The sequence below is a fragment of the Vicia villosa genome, linkage group LG1 (assembly GCF_029867415.1).
Source record: "Vicia villosa cultivar HV-30 ecotype Madison, WI linkage group LG1, Vvil1.0, whole genome shotgun sequence".
NCBI classification, from domain to species: Eukaryota; Viridiplantae; Streptophyta; class Magnoliopsida; order Fabales; family Fabaceae; genus Vicia; species Vicia villosa.
Window position 1 is genome coordinate 238,882,698 of NC_081180.1, and position 24,787 is coordinate 238,907,484.

The 24,787-nt window shown below is 34.0% G+C and overlaps 1 protein-coding gene across 8 annotated transcripts in view; it reads right to left on the minus strand.

Moving 5' to 3' along the window:
* The window catches only part of LOC131645008 (uncharacterized), a 36,829-nt gene extending 33,907 nt beyond the window's left edge, over nucleotides 1-2,922 (minus strand). For 2 of the 8 annotated variants that reach the window (XM_058915670.1, XM_058915664.1), the window contains exons 1-2: nucleotides 2,727-2,922; nucleotides 448-1,839 (exon numbers count right to left, since the gene is read on the minus strand). The gene's annotated coding sequence lies outside the window, so the exon portion shown is untranslated. Of the gene's footprint in view, nucleotides 1-447; nucleotides 1,840-1,941; nucleotides 2,039-2,726 lie in introns of all 8 variants that reach the window. The other 6 variants (XM_058915669.1, XM_058915668.1, XM_058915666.1 and 3 more) reach the window with 6 other exon arrangements.
* Nucleotides 2,923-24,787: the final 21,865 nt, after the last annotated feature.

Here is a 24,787-nt window from a genome sequence, read left to right on the forward strand (position 1 = left end):
ATAAGAAAGTTGATAATATCATAAAGATGGTTTTCTAATAAACCCCATTTAAGTAAGAGTAAAAATGGTTTAAACTCTTGCTAGTCTCAGTTTTAACTCTTAAAATGAAGATACAAAATTAGAGTTGGTTTAAAATCTAGCCGATACATGATTACTACTCAAAAGATAAATAAACTACAAGTAAAACCCAAAATCGACAAACCGAGAACAGTCCGTCAATTTCCTTCATGGATGATAGACAACGACATGAAAACTCTCATCTGTTTGGTACACAAATTTTGTAAACAACGTAACTAAGGACTCAAAGAGAAAAATCTGTCATAGCCCTAAAGAGCAGTGTCGGTGGAAACTTGGGAGGGTTATATCACATTTCATTCACAACTTGGTATTACGAGTCTTAGATTATGATAAAAATATAAAACAGAGGAAGTTAACTAAGTGAATTACCTGTGGAGGCGTTTACGACAGTTAACTGAGCAGCGATTTTCTGGCGAGGAGCAGTGGTTTGCTGATGACGTCAGTCTGACTGGTTTCAGTTAAACATCAAATAATCAGAGACAATAATCTATATCAATACCAGAAATTAGTAGAACACAAATTTAATCTATATCAGAGACAATAATCCATATCAATAAAAGAGTAATCAAATTACCAGAAGCGCATGAACATAAATCAAAACTGAACAAAAAATGTTAAAAATATATACCCAACAACCCCTAATTCCATAAATATAATTTTAAATCTGAAAGATGAATACCTGAACTGTGTCTTGTGGAGGTGCTAATCATGAACACTACAAAAACCACAAAATCTGAAGCGTGAAGGAGGGAATCTCAAACAAATTCAGTTGGAAAATGTGTGAAGTCGTGAATCACGAGCAAGAAATCAATTTGGAACGCGTACGACACGAGAAATTCTACGAAATTCCTCACAGTTTGAACTTTAGGTCGCGAAAACGAAATGAAATTTCCTTCAAATATGTTGGTCGCGAAAACGAAATGCAATTTTAGGTTGAAAAAAAGTAGAGATGGAACGTTGATGGAATAAATGTTGAAATGGATGAAGATTTGGGTTCGATTTGTAGGGTTTTTCGTCTGAGAGAGAAGAAGACCGATACAGAATAGAAAAGTAAGGGTTTTTTGTTTGGGATTAGAATCTATTTTTAAATAGTTCTAATGTAATTCGCCTAAGACAGCGCTTTGAAGAAAAAGCGTTGGCTAAGGTATGCATTTAGCAAGTGCTGGCTAATATGGGCCTATAGCAGCGCTTTTGAGAATTTTTTTTAAAAAATTTACATGACTTTAAACAGCGCTTATGGGAAAAACGCTATCTAAGGTCGGCCCTTTCAAAAGCGTTGTCTAAGGTATGCCTTTTAGAAGCGCTTATAAAAAGCCCTGTCTAAGGTAGGCCTTTTAGCAGCGCTTTTACTTTTTTCGTATACTGTTTCTGTGTTTTATTTTTTTATTTAACCTATAGCAGCGCTTTTGGAAGAAAGCGTTGTCTAAGGTGCGCTTGTAAAACTCATTTTTGGCGTAGTGAATGTAATATTTTTAGTAGTGAAAAGATTATTGAAGTAATTTCCAGAGTATAAAATGTTATTATATGATGATAGATATAGAACTCTTAAGCTAATAATAGAGAATTATAATTCTTATTATAACATTCGAGGTCAAATAAAACAAACTCCTTAAAAATCTTTTCTATACTATAGACAACATACCTTATATGTTTAATCAAAGAAATCATAGTTGATATAATTGTGATTTCTTGAATCTTGTCAAAATAATCACATGCCATCCTCTTACAAGTTTCTATCGCCTGAAATCTTCAAAACTTGCACTAAAAAAGAAAAAGTAATCACATGTTAGTGAATGTGTCAATATGAAAAAGAAAATTAGCCTTTAAGAACAAACTAAAAATCAACTCCTGCTAAAAACGTACTTCGAAAAATATTGAGTTCAATTTCTAGTTGGGAACAATGTTTGACCAGTGACCATACATCTCAGTGCAAACTCTAGATTACTAGAGCTCATTTCCCCTAAAAACCAGAGTTTGAAAGAAAAAAAAATTCAACTCAACATTATTAGTGTATTATCTTTAATATGTGGTTGGTGAGGATTATTTAATATGTGGTTGGTGAGTGTATTATCTGTTGGAATAGTGAGAGAATGGCAGACAGCCATATGTTACGTGATTCTCATTACTAGTGCCATTTATTAAAAGTTTCACTTCTTTTCTGATGAAGTGCATACACACATTTGCACGATAAATAATACTCCCATCAAATGAAAATGATACAACACCCATCGTTTCATATTTAAAAGAAAAAAAATATTAATTAGAAACTATATTCATCACCATTAAAAACAAAAGGTTAATTTATTGAATTGATTCTCTAATATTGGTTTTGAGAAAATAAAAGTGAAATATATAATGATTAATATATAATATTTTTATGTAAGTGAATTCAACGTTAATTGGTTTTGTTTTACAAAAGTGAATCATTAAATCAATGAGAATATTAAATTACTTAATTATTGGTGTCGGACCGCGTGACTAAATTAAAATAAATTGGATAACTTGATTGAATAAAACATCTACATAACAAAATTATATATAAAATCAATCTTTAAGAACAAACTAAAAATCAACTCACCATAAAGATATTTGTATTCTTGTAAATAAAACATTAGAAGAGAAAGCATAGAGCATAAATGAAAGCTTACCTTTTTATGGAAATAAATGAAGGAATGAATTATGCAGAGAAGCAAGTGGGAGAGCTTAGATCTAGAATCTATTCTTGGGTTTATTTGGTTGCGTTGCTTCCTTCGGTTACTCACTCCCACTATTTAATATGTGGTTGGTGGGAATGCTGTACAACTAGCTTCTCTGGTTGAATTTAATTGTGCTTCCTTGGTTAACTCACTCATTCACTTTAATATTTAGTTGGTGAGAGTGTATTTATATAATTGCAACAGTTACACTCTTGAATTAAAAATATTAAATGTAAGTTTTTAATTCAATTTAACAGTTACTCTTTGCCCTAAAAATATTACATGTGAGTTTTTAATTCAATTTAACAGTAGGGGTGTTCGCGGGCCGGTTTGGTTCGGTTTTGAGAGAATCCGATATCCAAACCGATTAAAGTTAAATGGATTGGTTTGGATTGGATTTACAAATTTTTGCGATAAAGCCCAAACCGAACCGATCCGAGAAACAACGGATTGGTTTGGGTTGGATTGATCAGGTAGATAAAAAATGCAAAAATACTTTTAAAAAATAACTTATTTATAAAAATTAATTTTTCATAATATTAAAAAAAATATAATATTAATAGTGTTCAAATTTAAATATTATACTAGAAATTTTTCTCTAATAGATTCAAAAATATCTAACAAGAAAAATATCTAAGATTAAGACTTTTGAATCTATAACTAGTCATTTGAATTAATATGATAATGAATGTGTTTCATAACTTTATGTTCATTTATCATATTACACTATCAATTTTCTAATAACAAATTAAAATGAGAAAATGGGTGATGCACTAACAGTGTAAAATGTTTTTACACTGTCAACCAATCACCACCATGTATCCAATTAAACCACTCTTTTATTTAAAAAATAATTTAATGACATGGCTAATTGATAGCTTTCTATTGGATGACAGTGTAAAACTATTTTACACTATCAGTGCACTACCTTTTAACTCAATTAAAATAGCATAACTTGTCCACACACAACATTTTATTTTTTTCTTATTGAAGTTGAATGTTTGGTAGTAAGTTTCATGGTAATTAATTATGGTTGGTTTGGGTTGGGCTTGCGGGTAGAAAATTCAAAATCCGATGCCCGAACCGATTGTCATTGGATTTCATTGGTTTGGTTCGGTTCTTGCCCGAACTGAAAAAATATCCAACCCAAACACTATGGTTTGGTTCGGATTCTGGTTTGGTTCGGATTTACCCGAACCAATGAACACCCCTATTTAACAGTTACTCTTTCACCTTCTTTTCTATAATTTTGATCCTCTTTTTATTTTATTTTTCTTGTTTCGTTACATTTCATGCTTCCAAACTAATACATAAATGTCACTGTATTTTTATAACAACTTTAAAAAAATATTTTGATATTTATAAATGCATACAAAATATATTAAAATAAATTATTTATCTATTTATTATATTTTAAAAAAGCTAATATTATTTAATAGATTGTATTTTAGAATGATTATCTTTAAATTTATTATTTCTCTCTTTTTCAAAATTAAATCAAATTGAAATTAATTTAAAACTTGAATTGACCCAAATTTTTAATTAATTAAAAATTATAAGTTTGAGAGATTTAATCAAAATAAATTGGACTTCAAACTAAAATTCCAAAATTCTAAAAATAAATAAGAAAAATAAAATTTTAATATTGATAGTAAAACTAATGACTATTTTATAATTATTATTTGAGATGAAATATTAACAATATCTTTTGAAGTTTCATAGCTAAAATTGAATACTAAATTGACATATATATATATATATATATATATATATATAGTCAATTAGCTAAGTTGGTCTCCCCCAACCAAACCGCCTTTGTCTCGGGTAGGAATATGATGGATGGAGTTTTGTTGGTGAATGAGATTCTAGATTGGGCAAAAAGGAAGAAAAGAAGCTGTCTTTTGCTTAAGGTCGACTTCGAGAAGGCGTATGACTCAATTTCTTGGAATTTCCTTAGGCTTCTAATGAAGAGAATGGGATTTGGCAAGAGATGGATGAAGTGGATGGAAGCTAGTATTTTCACAAGTCACACGTATTGGTTAATGGAAGCGCTACTAAAGATTTCTCGGCTCAAAGAAGTTTGCGTCAAGGTGACCCTTTGTCTCCATTTCTCTTTGTTCTAGCGATGGAGGGCTTGACCGCTTTGGTTAAAAAGTCGGTGGAGGTTGGGATTTCGAACCTTTCAAATTTGGTGAAGAATACCATATGGAAATCCTTCAATTTGCAGACGATATCGTTATTCTAGGAGAACCATCTTGCGACAACCTTTGAAATATGAAAGTTTTATTGAGAGGATTTGAAATTATCTCAGGTTTGAAAATCAACTTCTCTAAGAGCAACATTTTAGGTGTGCATGTGAGGGATTGGTTGATGAATACGGAAACTTCGTTTCTCTCTTGCAAGAAAGGATCCACACCTTTCAAATTTCTAGGAATTTGGGTGGGAGTTAATCCTAGGAAGAAGAAGGGTGGAAGGAGCTTCTAAACAATATCAAGAATAGACTTTTGTCTTGGAAGGGTATGAACATTTCGATCGGAGGAAGATTGATCCTTATTAACTTGGTCCTCAATGCCATACCAACTTTCACTATATCATTCTATAAGGCTCCAAAGAAGATTATTCAAGAGATAAGAGGACTTCAAAGCAATTTTTTGTGGAGTGGCAATGTGAATAAAAGGAGTATCTATTGGGTGAAATGGGAGAATGTTTGCCAACCCAAAGACAAAGGCAGGTTGGGTATTAGAGACGTTAGTGAAACGAACAAAGCTCTACTTCTCAAATGGAAGTTGAGGATACTCACGGAGAAAGAAGCTATTTGGAGAAGATTCATTGATTTGAGGTGATTTAACCCGAAGCTTAAGGTTCAAACGATTAGAGGGGAATTTATTAATCATGATGATTCCATATGGTGGAGGGACGTTAATCCAAAATAATTTGAATTTGGAATACTTTGAGGAAGGATTTTCCGGTTGTGTTAACTGTCACCTAAATAATGGAAGTAATATTCTGTTTTGGCATAATATTTGGTTGAGAGATCAAACTCTTCGAGTAAAATTTCCAGAATTGTATGATCTCTAAACCAAGAAACTGGGTGCAATGGCGGAAGCTTCTTACTGGGAGGAAGGAGTTTTTTACTGGAACTTGCATAACTTATTTGCTACTGGTTCGACAGCTGAACCGGAGTCCGCAATCCCTCGTGCTGTTGCGGCTTCTGTAGGCAGTGAACCAATTGAACACGGAGGAGGACGGTTTCTTTTGGAATCAGAAAGAGGATGGAGTTTTTTTGGTTTCGAGCGTGTCCAGACTGGTAGAGGAGGCTGATGAACTAGCTCGGCAGTCAACAACGGTTAAGGACATGAATATAATCTGGAATTCAAGATTGCCTCTAAGAAATAAGATATTTGCTTGGAGGTTTTTTTCTAATAGACCCCCTTTAATTGATCTTCTACTCTATAGGGGAGTCACGAATATCTCTTTGACCGACTGTTTGTTTTGCTTGGACCATCCGGAGAATTTGAACCATTTGTTCTTTGAATGCTTTGTGTCGAAAGAAATTTGGGGAAGAATATACCAATGGCTGGGAGAAGACTTACACCTTTCCTTTGAAGAATTTTTGAAGTTTGATTCTATTCAAATCAAGTTAAAGACCAACACCAAGACCAATGTTAATGTTATTTGGATAGTAACTATATGGAGTTTATGGCTAATGAGAAATGCCATCATTTTTTAGAACAAGTCCGATAATTTTGATATGGTGTTTTCTAATGTTTTATTATTTTCTTGGACATGGTTGGATTTATGCTATCCTTTGTCTCATAAAAGCTTTTACGATTGGTACAAGATGCTTATGGCCTGTTTCAACTCTTAGTAGAGTTTTTGTATTGTAAGGGTCGCACCCCTAGTGCGATTTCTTATATATCATTTTCCTATTGAAAAACAATTATTGTAAATTGATCTAACAAACTGGCACTTTCCAGCGAGTACTTCAATTCTGAAAGTTGATAACTATGAGAATTGGTACAAGTAAATGAAGATTGTTTTTTGTTATCAATATATTTGGGATGTTGTGAAAGAAGTGGTAGCACCGCTTGCAAAAAACACAATGGATGAACAAAAAGCTACACATAAATAATTGAAGAAGAAGAATTATAGGGCTCTCCTTATAATTCATCAATGTCTGAGTCGAGATAATTTTGAAAAGTTTAGTTATGTGGAATATGCAAAAGAAGCTTGGAAGATTTTTGAAAAGTCTTTTAAAGCAACAGCCGCAAGCAAGTGTCATGGAGAAAATAGTTCTATAATAATGAAGCAAGGCCTAGAGAGCATGTTGCTCATTTACTTATGAAATACATGGTTTTTGTGGTAGCCCTTTGTAGGACCCTTTGGGTTGCTTGTACATAAATTCTTCAAATTGTCTTTTCAAATCTGTTGTCTCAACTATAACTTTTTCTGCACGAGAATTAGCTAATGCAGCCTCTTCATTGGCTTTAGAAGCCTCGGCTTTAACCGTCTGAATGGTTTGGCTATCCGCTTTGTTGTGAAAAACGATGTCAAGAACAAAATATAATAGGGAATTAGGGAAGAGAAGAACACAAGAATTGGTTATAAATGCTATTCTTTTACTTTCTCTTAAAACAAGATTACAAGTTTACAAGAATAAAAAATAACCTCTCTCACCCTAAATTAGGATTTGCAGCTTAGCAATGATGAGAGACTAGTATGTTATTTATAATAAAACATAACATACTAACTAATGAGCTTTTTCCACAAGGCCCATTACACAAGCCAACTTAATAAACAAGCTAACTTAACAAATTAGGGTTTAAACACTAAAACCTAATTTAACATGCTAACAACCCTAGCATCTTCGACACCTGCATGCTAGATCGATCTTCGACTACAGCATGCATACTTCGACACCAGCATGTGAACAACTTTCGACTTCATGCTTAACCCCGTCGAACGAAGAAGCTACCCTTCGACCATACTAGAGTTCGATCCAATATCTCACAAATCTCCACCTTAGATCTAACTCTACAACATCAAGGGAACAAACTAGCTTTCTTCATGCAGCTTTGTCAACTGCATACAGTGGAAAAACTTGCAACTTGGCAATGTTTTGGTGATCATATCAGCAGCATTGTCTTCAGTCGAAACCTTCAGCACTTGGACTTCTCCACGCTCGATTGCTCCTCTGATGAAATGCAGCCTCACATCAATGTGCTTAGTTCGGTCATGATAGGATGAATTCTTCGACAGGTGTATTGCACTTTGACTATCACATTTAACAGTGATACCTCAACCTTGAAGTTTCAGCTCCTTCGCAAAACCTTCAAGCCACAATGCTTCTTTCACAGCTTCAGTTAAGGCAATATACTCTACTTCAGTGGTTGATAGAGCAACAACCTTCTGAAGTGTTGCTTTCCAACTAATTACTGTGCCAAACATAGTGAAAACATATCCAAAAATAGATTTTCTGGAATCCATACAACCTGCATAATCAGAGTCGACATATCCTTCAATTACTGCTTTACTATCTTCACCCAAGGCTCCACCATAAATTAGGACTCTATTCAGAGACCCATTTATGTACCTTAAAATCCACTTCAATGCTTGCCAGTGAGCCTTTCCAGGATTCGCCATGTACCTGCTTACAAGACTTACTGCATATGCTATGTCGGGTCTTGTACAGACCATAGCATACATCAAAGAACCAACTATATTAGCATACATAATGTTATTCATATAGGCTCTTTCAACATCAGTATTGGGACACTGATCAATACTCAGCTTGGATTGAGGGTTTGTTGGAGTCACAACTGGCTTTGAATTCGACATACCAAACTTTTCGAGAATCTTTCGTAGATATGCCTCTTGATATAAGCATAACTTCGACTTCTTTCTATCTATTTGAATGCCAATTCCAGTAATCCTCGAAGCAGCTCCCAGATCCTTCATATCGAACTCCTTATTAAGTTCGGCCTTCACCCTCGTCACATCTTCAACAGTGTTGCTTGCTATGAGAATATCATCAACATAAAGCAACAAAATAACAAATGAATTACCAGGTCGAAATCTGAAGTAAACGCAGTGGTCGAACTGACTTCTAATGAAACTTATGCGTGCCATGAACTTGTCGAATCTCCTATTCCACTATCGAGGAGATCGTTTCAGCCCATACAAAGATCTCTTTAACTTGCACACATAATCTTCCTTCCCCTTTTCGACATACCCTTCAGGTTGCCTCATCAGGATCGTTTCATCTAGATCACCATACAAGAACGCAGTCTTCACGTCCATCTGTTCCAGTTCAAGATCGAACTGTGCCACCATGGCAAGCAACATCTGAATGGACCTATGCTTCACAACAGGAGAAAACACATCATTGAAGTCGACACCTTCTTTCTGAGTGAAACCCCTTGCAACTAACCTTGCCTTGTATCTTTTCGAAGTCACTCCTTCAATTCCTTCCTTAACTTTGAAAATCCATTTACAGCTGACTAACCTTACCCCAGCAGGTTTCTTGATCAGTTCCCAAGTATGATTATCATGAAGATATTTCATCTCATCATCCATGGCCTTCAGCCATTCAATCTCATTTTGACTCCTTATAACTTCCTTGTAGTCTCTAGGTTCTTCGTTTAGAACCTCACTTGTAGAGATTAAGGCATAAGCTATAAGATCTGCATATCCAAGTCTCTGAGGTGGCTTGATGGATCTTCTCGACCTATCTCTTGACAATAGGTAGTCATCAACAGTTTCCTCAATTTCCTCAGCATCTTCTGCTTCTTCTTCGACTTCATCAGGGATATGCAATTCAACATTAACATGCTCCACCTCAACAGGAATCTCTACCTGTTCCAGCTCTTCGTCAGATGTTTCTGTACTTCGACCAACATCATCAATTTTCTTAAAAGCCATTCCAGCTTCATTGAAAACTACATCTCGATTGGTGATACACCTCATGTGACCTGGCTCTAGGCACCATAGCCTATAAGCTTTGAATCCTTCAGGGTACCCCATGAACATGCATTTCAGAGCTCTAGGTTCGACCTTGTCTTGCCTAATGTGAGCATAGGCTACACAACCAAATACTCTCAGTTTGTCGAGATCTGGTGGATGTCCCGACCAAACTTCTTTAGGTGTCTTCATATCTAACACTGTCGAAGGACATCTGTTTATCAGATATGTTACTGTCGAAACAGCCTCAGCCCAGAACACCTTCTTTAGTCCAGCACTAGTCAACATGCATCTGACTCTCTCCAAAATAGTTCGATTAAACCTTTCAGCCAAATCATTTTGCTGTGGAGTATCTGCAGTAGTTCTGTGCCTCTTGCAATACCAGAGGTAGCACAAAAACTGTCGAATTCCTCATTGCAAAATTCAAGGCCATTGTCGGTTCTCAACCTCTTGACCTTTCTGCCAGTCTGATTTTCAACCAGAGTCTTCCAACTTTTGAAATTCTCAAAAGTTTCATCCTTAGTCTTCTGGATGAATACCCATAGTTTTCTGGATAATCATCTACTATGGATAGAAAATACCTTGCTCCTGAATGTGATGGACACCTTGCAGGCCCCCAAAGATCAGCATGGATGTAATCAAGGGATTCATGTGTTCTTTGTTTGCCTTTGTTGAACTTCACTCTGCAAGATTTTCCAAGTACACAGGGTTCACAAAACTCCAGCTTTTCGACTTTGTCTCCACCAAGCAGATTTTGTTTCCCTAATTCGACCAGACCCCTTTCACTGACATGGACCAATCTCATGTGCCAGATTTCTGTCTTCGACAAAGGTTTCGTGGATGCAACATTTGTCGAACCACTTACAACTTCAGCCTCAAGGGTATACAAGCCTTGTTTCTTCACGCCTCTCAAGATTTCCTTCGAACCCTTCATGACCCTTAGGATACTTTTCTCTCCTTGGAAAACATATCCTTTCTTGTCGAATTCACCAAGAGAAAGTAGATTTCTCATCAAATCAGGAACATACCTGACTTTAGTCAACAACCTTATTGACTCATCATGGAGTTTGAACCTCACAGAGCCAACACCTGCAATCTTGCAAGCCTTGTTGTTTCCAAGCAATACTGATCCACCATCTTGATCACATAATTCCTCGAACAAGTCTTTGTTTGGATTCATGTGCCAAGTGCAACCTGAATCCATAATCCACTCTCTTCTCGAGTCACTGCTTGAAACCACAAGAACATCAGATGATTCGAAATCATCTTGAACAATGGTTGCATTGCCATTATCCTTACCTCCATGATCTTTCAGGCGTTCAGGGCACACCTTTCTTGTGTGACCCTCCTTCTTACAATGATAGCATCTAATGCCAGATGCTTCGCCACTGTAACACTTCGACTGGCTTTTTCCCTTCTTCTTGTCAAACTTACCATCCTTTCGTAAGAGTTTTCCTTTAACGGCCAAACCTTCGCCAACAGTCGAAGGTTTATGCTCCTTTCGTTCGTCCAGGTCCTTTGAATATAGGGCTGATTGAACTTCTTCAAAGGTCAGAGACTCCCTTCTATACAAGAGAGTTTCTTTAAAGTGAGCATGTGATCGAGGCAAAGCGCACAATAGTAACAGCGCTTGATCTTTATCATCGATCTTTACATCAATATTTTCAAGATCAAGAATCAGCTTGTTGAACATATCCAACTGCTCAACCAACACTTTGTCTTCAACCATCTTGAATGAATACAAAGCCTGCTTCAGGTAGAGTCGATTTACCAGCGATTTGGTCATATACAAACTTTCAAGTTTCTCCCATAACACTGATGTCTCCGTCTCCTTTGATACCTGTCTGAGAACCTTATCACCAAGGCTCAACAAAATTGCGCTGTGTGCCTTCTCGATCATAGTCGTCTTCTCCGCTGCCGTTAATGCAGCATTCATGGTTGCATCTCCCTTCAACACTTCCAAACAACCATGCTGAACCAGTAGGGCTTTCATCTTAAAGCGCCACATACCGAAATCATTCACTCCGGTGAACTTTTCAATCTCATACTTTGTTGACGGCATCTTCTCCACGCTCACCGCACCAATTTGTTGTGAAAACGATGTCAAGAACAAAATATAATAGGGAATTAGGGAAGAGAAGAACACAAGAATTGGTTATAACTGTTATTCTTTTACTTTCTCTTAAAACAAGATTACAAGTTTACAAGAATAACAAATAACCTCTCTCACCCTAAATTAGGATTTGCAGCTTAGTAATGATGAGAGACTAGTATGCTATTTATAATAAAACATAACATACTAACTAATGAGCTTTTTCCACAAGGCCCATTACACAAGCCAACTTAATAAACAAGAAAACTTAACAAATTAGGGTTTAAACACTAAAACCTAATTTAACATGCTAACAACCCTAGCATCTTCGACACCTGCATGCTAGACCCATCTTCGACTACAACATGCACACTTCGACACCAGCATGTGAACAACCTTAGACTTCATGCTTAACCATGTCGAACCAAGAAGCTACCCATCGACCATACTAGAGTTCGATCCAATATCTCACACGCTTCTCTATTCAGGTTTGAAACGGTCACTTAGGTCAAGTAAGACACTCCATATTGTACGTTAACCGCCATTAGGGAAGTTCCGTAACACCGACCTCGTGACTTACCGCCGGCAACGTCTTTCCATAATTGTAGCTTTTCTGATCCATCCACATTATTATCATTTTGTGTGGCTTGTATCAAATGATTCACATAATCTTCCTGTACAACACAAGATAATAATCAGTACAAACATGTCATGCTACAAGTTTGCATATATAATCAATCCACCATCCATAGTTCAAATAAACCATCCATTTACCTAAGGCTGCTATAACATGAACTAGTTCCTAATTCAAACATTACATTAACCAAAGTTGCACTCATAACACTAAACAACTCACTCAAGGACCACTCATATTCAAATAACACATTAAACCATGCCAATTCAAAGCTCTTCCACTACAAAAAAAAAACTCAAGTTTTTCAAGTGAAAACCACCACGCAAATGCAAATAGCACCCTGCAATGCAAGAATTGCGAGGTGATACGCTCACCTTGCAAAAACATTAGTCGCAACTTTTTGCAAGGGGATTCACACCCCACAACTTTTCCAGGTGGTTTTCACTCCGCAACTTTGCCAAGTTTAAAGCACCTAGCAAACACGCTTTTCAAGAGTTATAGACAACTTCGTTCCATGTGACACAATTGATTCAAAGCAGGTGGCACAGTTGATTCAGAGCAGGAGTAGCAGTATGTTAGGTGACTTGCGGGGTGAGTATCACCTAGCAATATTTGAATATTCAAAAACTTGCAAGGTGAAATTCATCTGACAAATATTTTGAGATACCATGTTAAATGCACAACACAAATAGTAACGTGTATATATAATAATAAATTTTATATATATATATATATATATATATATATATATATATATATTATTCTAAATATTAAAATTAATATTTAGAATAATATAAATATAATAAATCATTTAAATTAAAAAAAAAATTAAAATACTAAATTTATAATTAATTCTAAATATTTAAATTCATACTAATTAATATAAAGAAATCCATAATTAATATAAAGAAATTCATAATTAATCTAAAATATTTAAATTCAAAATAATATTCATTCGGAATTTGAGACGTCCGCATTATTTTTGTTTTCTTCATCATTCTCGTCTACCACTCCTTGGTTATCAACCGCTCCAAATCCACCACCACCATATTGTTGTTGAAATAATTGTTGCATTTGTTGCTTTTTTTGATGCATTTGTTGTTGTATTTGTTGTTTCACTTGTTGTTGAATTTGTTGTTGTGTAAGCATTACTTGCTCTTGTGAAAGTCTCAATGCTTCCTCCAACTCCATTTGTTTATTCTCAATGTTTCATTTTCACGTGCTGCTTCACTCTGAGCTAGTTGTCTACTTGTTTCAGTTATTTCAGGGGTTAATGTCGGAGGACGTGAAGACCCTTCCCCGTCTGCAATTCTCCTAATTAAAGAACACATATCTCCTTTTTTGTAGTTGCCAGCTAAAGGTCCAGTAGCATAATTTGTCTCATTTCTACTCCTTCCCTTACTTGCTTTCAACCACAAATATTGATCAATAGCTGGATCAAGAGGATGTCGCCCCGTGGACCACCTACCTCAGGATAGTTAGCTAAAAACTCCACCTTCAAGCTTTGGTACTCCGCCTACATATACAGAAATAAATAAAATAAAATAATAGAGTTTAGACAATTTATTTAAATAAGAAATATAGGTGAAGGCAATTAAATGAAATAAAAAGTATAGGCAATTTTTATAAAAACAATGGATCAAAAGCCATTCAAAAGCCACTAATGAAAGGGTGCTCTACATATACATTGGGAGTCTATGGTGTCAGTAAAAACAAAACGTAACTTTTATAAAAACACTACTAGAAATTTGGCCTACGGCCACGCTAAAATTTTCCACAGCTCAGAAACTGTGGCCACATATATGATTTGGCCATGGTTTTAAAAGCGTAGAATTATGTTATAAAATATTGGATCCGGAGTATGAAACTGTGGCATTTACTTCAATTGCCACGATTATACAACTGCGGATATTTTAAGCTACAAAGGAAAACTGCGGCCTTATAATTTTGACTAAAAACTTTAGTCCAAGTCCAAAAATTTAGTCCCCGCCATTTTTTCCCTCTTTTCTTTTCGTTTCCCTCTTCTTAATTAATTTCTTTAATAATATTTTTTAATTAAAAAAACAATAAAAATATAAATACAAGTTTTCATTTTAACCTAATTTTTCCTCTCCCCTCTCTCATGTCTCAATCGCCGTCTCCATTTCATTCTGACTTTCTCTTCATCTTGTTCACGACCAAAAGAATGTTCAAACTCTCTCCTTCCTCAAATCGGTTCTCTCTCACGATTTTGAATCTTTCTCCTCTCTAAATCCACTTCCTTCAAGAAAACATTGCCGTCAAGTCGGAAGAAGAAGAAGAACTCTGTTATCCACATAGCCGCTGCTAGAAGAACCCTAACCGTGATACCTCAGAAATTGTTGCAGCCATGGTGAAAACCTTTTTACTCTCTTTGAATTTGCTTTGTTGAATCATTCATTCCATTGTTAGATGATTTATTCCGTTAATTTTGCAGGCAGATGTTGAACCCGAGGTCGCCGCACAAGGAGTGCCAAAGAAGAGAACATTCAAGAGGTTCAGTTTCAGAGATGTCGATCTCGCTCTCTTAGATATGTCCACTGATAATCACCCTCTAGATGCTGGCCCTATTATCGGATTGCTGATAACATACTTCGACAGGTTCATTGCTTTTGTTTGGGACTTTTTTGATTTTCAATGATTTTTTCGAAATTTAGATACTTGGGGTTGTAACTGGGTTTAGGTTTGTTGATAGATAAAGAAAGATGTTTTTTTTATAGAGTGGAATATAAGGGGACTCTAGCTTTTATTAGATTTTGAGATAGGGTTTGATTTAGGTTTTGATGGGTTTGAGACATTGAAGTTTATCAAATTTCATATTAGTTGGAGAGTGGAGAATAATTAAAGTCAAAATTCAATTCAATACATGTAGTGTGTTTAGTATTTACTACTACTAGAGTTTAATTCCAGGAAGTGAGTATAGTCCACTTGGCAAGCCAGTTGTGAAATCTGGTGCTGCGCTACAAGCTTCAGGTTTGTTTCAAATCAAATTTTGAGTTAAATACTGATGACAGTTTTTTTTACTTTGTACAAATTTAATGATAAATCAAATATAGGTGAGGCTGTGTTTGTGGATGATATTCCATCACCACCAAATTGTCTGCACGGAGCGTATGTTTATAGTGAAAAACCATTGGCAAGAATAACAATTATGAAACTCAGGCAAGAATTGGAACTTGATGGAGTGAAGGGTATCATTTCAAGTAAAGACATTCTGAATGGTGGGGTGAACCTTGGAGCAAAGATTATATTTGGAAGCGAGCCTCTATTTGCCGAAGAGATTGCTCAATGTGTCGGTGATTGTCTTGCCTTTGTGGTGAGTTCTTAAATCCCTTAATTTGTTCAAATTGACTATTCTAAACCTCATTGACTTGATAAACGAAATACAACTAATATAGATAATTACAAGTATTCATTGTTTATAACATCCATTTTCATTTACTTAGAGATTGATACAAGTCATTCTTTGATTTAATCTTCGGATGGCTTCTTTAGGTTGCAGATACTCAGAAACTTGCAGAGTTTGCTGCAAATTCCGCTTTTGTTGAATACAGTATTGAAAATCTTGAACCACCTATCCTAAGTGTTGAAGATGCTGTTAAAAAATCTTGAAAATCTTGAACCACCTATCCTGAAGCAGATCACAAGATTGTTTCTTCTAAGGTACACATGAAAACAATGAAATTGTTTGTGATTCTTGATATAATGTTTAAATTTTCTTTTGAATAATATAGATATTGTGGTCTATTGATCAACCATAATTAATCATCGCCTATCAACTAAACACATATGAAACCATTGGCCCAGCAGAAGAGATTGCTCAATGTGTCGGTGGTCGACTTTATTGATATTTAAGTGACAATGTTTTCTTATAAAATTGTGGATTCACCTGATTTTTCAAGCGCTTGCTGTAGAGATTGCTGATTTCCTTGAATGAACTGGAGAAGCTGAAACCATTGGCTCAGCAGAAGATCAACGAGCTTAACAGTAGAAATGCTCAGCGACAAAATGGACGGGATAATTTGATGCATCAATTTGATGCATCAGTTGTTCGTGGCCTTGCTTATTACACTAGCGTTGTATTTGAGGTTAGACTGTACTTCGTTCCTCTCCCATGTCCGTCGCTCCCAAAACAGAGAAAACCACCGTCCATGTCCTCAACGTCGACAGCGACGACGACGCCTCCGCCAGTGCTATAATGAGCGACATTCAGTTATGTTAGTCACTGAAATCCATAGTTTATGGAAAGCCGATGACTATGTTGTTGGTCCAACTTCTAAGCCATCTCCCAGTCAAGGTCTTTCACATTACAGTTTCTTTGCTTACTTTCAAATTTAATTGTTGTTTCTGTTACTGATTTTGCCCTAATTGCAATTTTAGGTCACTTGGATCATGCACGAGTTCATCCCAAGTTTCTTCATTCTAATGCCACTTCTCATAACTGGGCTTTCGGAGGTTTTCTTTTAACGCACTTGTATTTGTATAATCTAAATTATTAGTAACTTAGAATCTGTTTGGCAAGTACAAAAAACAATAACAGAATTTCTCATTGTTTGCAGCAATTGCTGAGCTAGTGGATAATGCTGTTGATGAGGTATGATTTAAGTCAATAAAGAATTTTCGTTTTCTAGGTAGCGAGACAGTAGTAGTTATTCAACATGAAAAATATTGTTGAATGTTTGTTGCATGTGTAAGTGCTCTCTTAGCTGACTTTATGTTATGACATTTAAAACTTCAAATTGGCATGAGTATACATCTTTTGATGAAGGATCAGCTAAATAATTTATGTCGTCTATGTGCATTGGATTAAACTTTGAGTTGCCTTTGACTAGTAGTAATGGTTGGTGATCATTTCACCCTAGGTGTTCCTGTTCCATGCAGGAGCTAGCTGAGTAGCCTTCTTGCTGGGAGATATACTTGGAGTTGGATACTTCAAGTAATCCCATGGGTAGCTTTCTATTCTACCTCCCTTTGGGTCTTAATATATCAAGACATGCTACTAGCACCCTGAGTTGTAGTCTCGGAGTAATTAACACCCACTTCTACTTTTAGCAAAACAATTATAATATAAATGGAATCTTAAAGTATATTTTTACAATTTTTAATTTTGAATGGCACATAAATATAGATTTATGTTTAATTAACAATATTTGATTCTTATTTGCTTGACATAAAACTGTAAAATAACTTGCAAAACTTACCTCTGATGATGGCCTGCCAGTATTTTAGAACTTTTAAGAAGGATATTATGAAGTGTTTGTATTCATAGAGTAAGAGATGTGCTGAATTTTCCTTTGCATTACTAGGTCCAAAATGGTGCAACTTTTGTTAAGGTTGACAAGCTTAAGAACAAGAAGGATAATTCACCCGTGCTATGCTTTCTAGGTATTCTATTCAAACATGCATAGTATCTACTAATATTGTAATTTATGTTGGCTTGATGTGCTAGTTGTTGGAAATAAATTTATGTTTCCTATGTAGATGATGGTGGTGGAATGGATCCTAACTCACTACGGAAATGCATGAGCTTGGGTTATTCTTCAAAGAAGTCAAAGACAACAATTGGACAGTGTATAGTGTCTAACTGAATTTATTCTATTAGTTTCTTTAAGCAGCGGCGGTTGCACACTTGTATGAAAATGTGTTGTTTTGTTCTAGATGGAAATGGATTCAAGACTAGTGTATTTGAATTTTGACATAGAAAAGTGCTTTGTAATTTTTCTCAAGATATTGTGAAGTTCATACATATTCATGTAACGTGGGGGCAAAGAGTATGATACGTCCAAAATTATTATCAAGAATCTACTGAATATTCTCCTAATTATATATATATATATATATATATATATATATATATATATATATATATATATATATATATATATATATATATAATGATACAGAAATAAACCGTGGCAAGCTAAATGGTTTAGAATGCATAACATATAAACACGGTTTTAAATCTGTGGTCATAACCAAACCGTGGCTATATCTTGAACTAAAATTGTATCTTAAACGTTAAATTGAAACCGTGGCTTTACCATATAGCCACAGTTTTGGAGTCATGGCAAATACAAACCGCGGCCTTAATCAAGCTACCTAAACCGTGGCCTAAAAAAGCCACGGTTGTAACAAAGGCGTGGTCTATACCAAAAAACCGTGGACTTTACTTTAGGCCACGGCCGTATACTCCACAGTTGGATTTCCGTGGCCAAACCGTGGCCTAAGCGTTACGCCACGGTTATTTTGCATATAGCCTCGGTTTTCTGGGCGTGGCAGGAGGCCTTTTTTCCTGTAGTGAAAATAATTCATAATTTTATCTCCTAATTAATGAATATCAACGAGTATGACCATTTTGATGGTGCTAATTTATTTAGCCATACTTAATTCAACTCAATACCTTCTAAATCAATACTTGAAAAACACTCATGATTTGGAATAATAACAATACATTGTAATAACAGAACAAGCCAAAGATGCAACACAAACAAACACAGAACTGCACCCACTGATACAAACAGACTAGCCATAAACTCCACATGCAGCCTCTACACCAACCACTATAACAGAATAACAACCATATATAATGATACAGGCAAAAAAAACAACACAACACAGACGATAAAAACGAATAGATAAGGGGAACTCGGGTATAGACAATAAACGAACGATAAAAAACTGTTGCAAGTTAATGCGAGGTTTTTTTCATCTCATTTATAACGAGTAATTATTAATTAATACTATTTATTATTCTTCAAATGTAAAAAACAAAAAATTTACATCATTTGAATATACAGACACTTAATAACTTAAAATGTCTTCATTTCTAAAATTGAATTTACGGTATATATTTTGTCAAACTATTTTGAGTTTTTTAATTCCTATCATTTGAAAATTTATGGTATTAACTTTAATTTATGGTATCAAACTAAATGTTATAAGAGTTTGATGAACAATGAATTTATGTTATAAGAATTTTTGGTAACCTAACATTATCTAAATTCCCCTTAACTTGTTATGAACACTAAAAAAGTCATACAAAAAGAAAACAGCTATTAACGCAATATATATACTACACTTTCCTATTTAAAGCACTTTGCATTTATAAAAGTTGATACATAGAAATGGACTATGTTTATTTTTATTAACAAAATATAAGGACTTTGTGCATCTGTTAAAATATAAGACTTGTATAATGGTATAAATCACAATAAGGGGAGTTGGGCAGCGTATAGTTTTTAATGCTAAGTACCCTAAAAACCCTATAAATAATTGTTTTTTATCTCTAATGAGAAATAAAATTAACCAGAGATCAAATTTAAAACAAAGAGAAGAAATATTAATATCAACTTACTTGAGTATCACTAGCACGGTCGTCGCAATACTCTTCATCTCTTTTCCGATAAGTCCTCTCGTGAAGCTCTTGTATTAATGGAGTTCTTATCTTAGCCACAATCTAATACACATAGAACTCCAATAAAAATATAACGGAATTAAGAATATAATTTAAAAAAAGTAGTGAGATGAAAATATTTTACCATCCGATCAGCATGATCAGCAATACTAATGCTTTCGGCTCTATGATTAGCAGCTTGCCTTTCGGATGCTTTATGCTGCTTTGCTTTTTCAGATTTTTTTTAAACTCATCTGATTTCCGATAAACAAGCATTTCTTTAAACACATTTTCGTCCATCCATGGAGGCTTGATCCCTCTTTCTTCATATCCAAGCCTAGCACGCGTAAACATGTCTGAAAGTCGTACTCATGGTCTTTTCCTAAAATTAATCTCAACCAGCTCATCATCTAGTGTGTGCCATACACACTTCTCCTACAATATAGAAATTAAAACAAGATGGTTAAAAATTAAAAAATTAATTTCTTAAAGAATACGGACATCTCACTCCTCCCTCTGTCCGACAACATTCTTGATCAAATGCCCATGTAATAAACAATTTAACTCCTTTAAAAAGTGGTTTAAGTCCAACTTATCGTGCCTCAGCAATGGTCATGAAATAAAACCAAGAGTGCAAAAACACCACTAAAAGTACAAGAAGAGATACTCTAAAATAAAACCAAATTTGTTATTTGCTATCATATAAATGAAATGTAGAAGCTGGTTGTGTTACATTTTTCTCCTAATACATGAGAAACTTTAAATTGCCAACACCAAAATTATCTTAGATGCACTATTGTCAAGTACAATCTAAAGACAGATTTTACCAACCAGTAAGATTTAGTAACTTGTAAAACGATAAATCCCTAGGATGTGTCGGTAAATTAAACGTAAAATGTTCACGGGTAAGCTTAAGAAGCCAAAAGAGTGTTGAAGTAATTTCTAGAGTAAAAAATCTTTTTATATGATAGATATAGAAATGCTAAGTGCATGTTTGGATTGGCTTCTACAAGCCCCAAAAGCACTTCTAGTCCACTTCAACTTGAAAATTGGTTTTTTTTTCTTGTTTGGATACTTTTCCAAAATAGTATAAGCTACAATTCCTAGCTTTTGAGTTTAGTAGAATCAATTCTACAATTATTATATATTATTTATTACAACTCTTTTAAATTTTCCTTCTTTACCCTCTTTAATTTTCATCAATTACTTCTTTTGTTTTTTATTTGTATTAGAATTTATTACCACTTTGGTAATTTTACAATTCAAAATCAATTTTGTTAAAACTATCCAAACAACATGAATGGATAACAATCACTTCTATATCATTGTATCCAAACATAAATCAATTCTTCTAAACTCAATTCTCTCAAAATCAATTCTACCAAACTCGATTCTCTCATAATCAATTCTGTTCACCACCAATCCAAACACACCCTAAGCTAATATTAGAAATTAAGATTCCTATTATAACATTACAAGGTAAAATAAAATTAAAAATCTTTGCTATACTATAGACAGCATACCTTATATGTTTAATCAAGGAAATCATAGTTGGTATAATTGAAAATGATTGAGTCTGGTCAAAATAATCACATGCCATCCTCCTACAAGTTTCAACCGCCTGAAATCTTCAACACATGTTATTGAATGTTTCAATAATGAAAAAGAAAACCAGCCTTTATATATAAAGGTGAAAGAGAAGAGCATAGATGAAAGTTTACCTTTATAAATGAAGGAGTGAATTATGCAGAAAAGCAAATGGAAGAGTTTAGATCTAGAATATCTTCTTATGGCTTCTTTAGGTCACTCACTCACATTATTTAATATGTGGTTGGTGAGTGTATTATCTTTTGGAACAGTGAGAGATAATGGCAGACAGCCATATGTTACGTGATTCTCATTACTAGTGCCATTTATTAAAAGCTTCACTTCTTTTCACATGAAGTGCATACACACATTTGCACAATAAATAATAGTCCCATCAAATGAAAATGACAGTACATCTATCGTTTCATTAGTAGAAAAAAAATATTAATTAGAAACTATATTCATCACCATTAAAAACAAAAGGTTTAACAAAATATAAGTGAAATATATAATGATTTATGTATAATATTTTTATGTAAGTGAATTCAACGTTAAATTTAAATTTAGGTTTAAACACTTTTTATCCTTCTATTAAGATGTTTTAACCTTTTGATAATGTTTTATAAAATTGAATCCGTCATTACATCAATGAGAGTATTGAACTATATTAGATTATTGGTTTAATCACGTAACTAAATTAAAATAAATTGAATAATTCAGTTGAATAAAACAGTTTTTATAATAAAATTATATCTATTAAATTGGTCAAACTAAATCATTCGATCTCTAAAAAATATCACTAACACTTACAAAATTTTAAAATATCATAATTTCACATGTTCATCCTTAAAATTTAAATACTAAACGTAATCATCACTCACAATAAAATAATATAAAATATAAATTCAAATAAATTTTGAACAAGTTGTAATTGCAAACATGAGAAAATTCTTCAAAATAAATTTTGAATAAAGTCTTCTTATATTTCCATTTTATTTTATTTTTAAAAAAATCGAAACGACGTCGTTTTGTCGGTAAAAAAACATGCATTTAACCTGCCAATTTTCTAAAATCATCTATTCATCGATTTTTATCATTTTTTCCCGATCATAGATGGTTCCCACTAGTTCAATAGTATATTCAATATAATAATCGGACTAGATTGGTGATACCTCCAGTTTTCAGTTCAACTGGCTCGACTGGCCAGTACTGTCCGATTATTAAAATAGTGTTTTTATCCCCTATTTCAAAATTCATCATTTAGTCTCTTAATTTTATTTTATGAAATTATAAAATTATTTAATTCCACAATTAGTAAAAAAAAAATAAAGTCGTCACTTCTATTCATCTAATCACAAAAACATTTATCAATTCAACAATGCAGATTAGTCCGATCAACATCACAAGATAAAGGTTACTTATGATAAAAATAGTAACTCCAATTTTTTATACAATTATTAATTGAGTAATTTATTTTTTAATTTTATTAATCATATATTTTTATTTAATTCATTGTGAGCGTAAGGACATTTGAACCACCATATCATGATTGTTTACAATGAGTAGATGTTTAATTTCTACTCCAACCATTTTGTGTTGAGAATTGCGATGAGATTGGTTGAAAAAAATATATATTAATACTCTTTATGATGGAGTATGATTGCCGGTGAAGACAATGAAAGTTTACGTATTATTTTCAATAAAGGTGGAGTTTGTTGGATTTGGTTGAAAATATATATATTGAAGAAGTCGCACATCGCTTAGTTTAGTGAAGGAAGGGGGAGTCTAAGGTTATATAAAGGATTCAAGCTCTTTGTTACTAGATGCATCAGTCAAAAGCATTTTAAGCTTGTATTTGCCTTTCTTTGTTCTCTTATGCTCTTGTATTAGAGTGTTGTGAGATGTAGTTAAATATTTGTTTTGGAGGGTGTGGGTGCTTGGGGCATGGGGTATTTGAGAGTATATTATGTGTTGTAACAATTTTCACATAGTGTTATTCTCTGGTTGTCTATTGACAACGACCATTGTTTTTTCTCTGGTTTTAGAGTTTTCATGTTAATCTCTTATGTTGTTTTTTGTTCCTCTTTTTTCTCTATGTTTTTGTTCAAACAACTCGTATCCGAGCTTTTGGTTCGATCCAGGGATACGAGTTTTTATTATGCTTTATGGTTGCGGCTTTGTCTGATATTCCATATTAGAAAAGAAGGGTGGTGTTGTGAAAGAGTTGTTGAGCTACAGTCACAAGTTCTACTGTGCAGTTTGAATTAGAGAAAATTGATGGAAGAATTGTTTTTGACTTGTGGAAACTTCAAGTGAAAGATGTGTTTATAAAACAAGATTACACAAGGTGCAAGATTATGTCGATGGTTGAAGAGCTTCCTACCAACATGGAAGTTGCACCATAAAGTTTCAACCTGGTTTTTTACGTGTGAAAATTCTTGGAGTGGTTTACCTTCAAGTGAAATTTATTTTTCATGATAAAGTATATTATTGTCGGTAATGACAATGTGAAATTCTTGAAGTGGTTTATCTTCAAAGTGAAATATATTCTTCATGAAAGAGTATGATAGTTTTTAAAATTATGATTGTCGGTTAAGACAATGTGAAAATTCTTGGAGTGGTGTAGATTTAAGTGACTATACTCTTTATGGTAGAGTAAGTTTGTTGGTAAAGAGAATGAAAGTTGATGTATTATTTTCAATCAATGTGGAAATTGATGAGATTGGTTGAAAATATACATGTTGATACTCTTTATGGTGGAGTTTGTTTGTCGGTGAAGACAATGAAAGTTTACGTATTATTTTCAATAAAGGTGAGATTATTGGGTTTGGTTGAAAATATATATGTTGAAAAAGTTCCACATCGCTTAATTTTGTGAAGGAAGAGGGAGTCCAAGGTTATATAAAGAATTCAAGTTCTTCGTTACAAGATACACCAGTCAAAGGCACTTTAAGCTTGTATTTGACTTTCTTTGTTCTCTTATGCTCTTGTATTAGATTGTTGTGAGATGTAGTTAAATATTTGTTTTGGAGGGTGTGAGTGTACTGGGGGCTTGGGGTATTTGAGAATATATTATGTGATGTAACAATTTATACATAGTGTTATTCTCTAGTTGTCTATTGACAACGGCCATGGTTTTTTCTCCGATTTTAGAGTTTCCACGTTATTCTCTTATGTTATTATTTTATTCCTCTTTTTTCTCTATGTTTGTTATTTTCCCAACATATTGTACCTTATTTTAGATAATCTTTGTAGCGGTGAATTTGGTGAGACTAAAGTCATGGGAAGACTTAGCTCATTTTAAACAGAGTCGCCACCGCGCTTTATTG